The sequence below is a fragment of the Triticum dicoccoides genome, chromosome 7B, assembly GCF_002162155.2.
Source record: "Triticum dicoccoides isolate Atlit2015 ecotype Zavitan chromosome 7B, WEW_v2.0, whole genome shotgun sequence".
Classification (NCBI taxonomy): domain Eukaryota; kingdom Viridiplantae; phylum Streptophyta; class Magnoliopsida; order Poales; family Poaceae; genus Triticum; species Triticum dicoccoides.
In genome coordinates, this window is record NC_041393.1 from 478,749,225 (window position 1) to 478,750,890 (window position 1,666).

Genomic DNA, 1,666 nt, shown 5'->3' on the forward strand with positions numbered 1-1,666 from the left:
AGCCCAGTGGGGGGGGGTTGCTTTCTCTTTTTTTTTAGCTTTGTTTTCTGTTTTCTTTTCTTTATCTATTTTCTTTTCTATTTTATTCTTTTAATTTCTGTTTTATAAAATATAAATACAACTCCTAAATTAATGTTATAATTTATTCTACTGCCCCAAAAAGTGTAACACCTAATTAAAAATAGTTTGCACTATTATTATTTTTAAAAGGCATTTAATTAATTGTCATAGCTGCTGTTTTAATTACTTTAGAGCCTTTAAACATATTATAAAATTGTGGTTTCTCCACAATAATTACCTGTGCATTATTTTGTTCACTCCGAACATTTTAGTTTTAAATTTGAAAACTTTTATTGTTTACTTGATTTTGAATTTGAATTTGAATCGGTTTTTTTGAATTAACGAGAGATTAGCAGCAGTAATAATGGTGACGTGGCATCATTAACGGGGGTGGGGGGGATTACTGTAGCCTAATTATCCGGGCGTCACAATTCTCCTCCACTACAAGAAATCTCGTCTCGAGATTTAAGCGGTGGAGTAAGGGGGGAAGTTGTGGTTGCGAAATTCTAACGGATCTTCTCGGTCTTGGTTGCTCTCCTCGAAGAGACCGGTCCAGTACATTGATGTTTTCATTTCTCCGCTTCAGGTCATCATGATGAAGTTGGCATCCTTTCTTCGGGATCTTCATCGTATTTACGAATAGGTAACGAGGCATATTGGCAACGATAGTATGTTATAAGGTTAATGATCTGGGATTAACCCATGAATGAGCATAAGAGTACCTCTCTAGTTGAACAAATAAAACACATCGAGAGTAAAGTTGGAAGGTACAATAAGAAGTTTCAGGCAGCCAGGCAATCGTTCAATGCCTAGTCAGAAGGTGAAAGTGGTTTTAAAGCCACGGAATAATTATTGTGTCCGATGGCAGAATTGATGATCTCATCGGAAGGTGGCTCACGAATTACATACAAGTCCACGCGGGAGGAATAACTTTGGAAACAGGGGGTGTACAGGAGAGTCAGATTTCGATCCTGTGGAAATGTGGGTTATGGGCCCACCATGTGGTTTTAAAGTAAGAAGGGCGATGACGTCTTGCACGATCATGTAAGTAAGGCATTTCAGAGGATAGCCCGTCAGTTCTGTCGGCAACAACATCGGTACCAAGGGCGAGGGACGAAGAGAACCAATTCCTGCTCGTTGAATGAGGCGGACCAATAGGCAAAGTTCTTATCCATCGGTGGTTACCGAAATGTTTTCAACAATAGTAACAGGGTCTTACTGACAGAATTGTACACCGAGGTGTTTACAAAAGTAGGAGAATATTACTGCTTAGATCTCATAGATCACAAGAAAGGTTAAACCAAACAATGGAAAGGAAGATATGATTATCGGATTTAACCAGATCAATGGAAAGGAAAAATGTGTTTAAACACATTTTCCAGGGGTATATCCTTCCCAAGGACAAGCAGATGATATCCATGACAGGATAGTAGGTAGAAAACCATTTTAGGTAAGGGAAGAAAAATTTCATGACATTACCCATACAACGGTGTTTGGATAATTGATAAAGAGAAATTTAGCATTGTGCTTCAAATGTTCTTGGTGATGAACGGAGTACCACAGACATGCTTCAGGTAGCAATGATATGGTGTTTCAATCAAGGGCC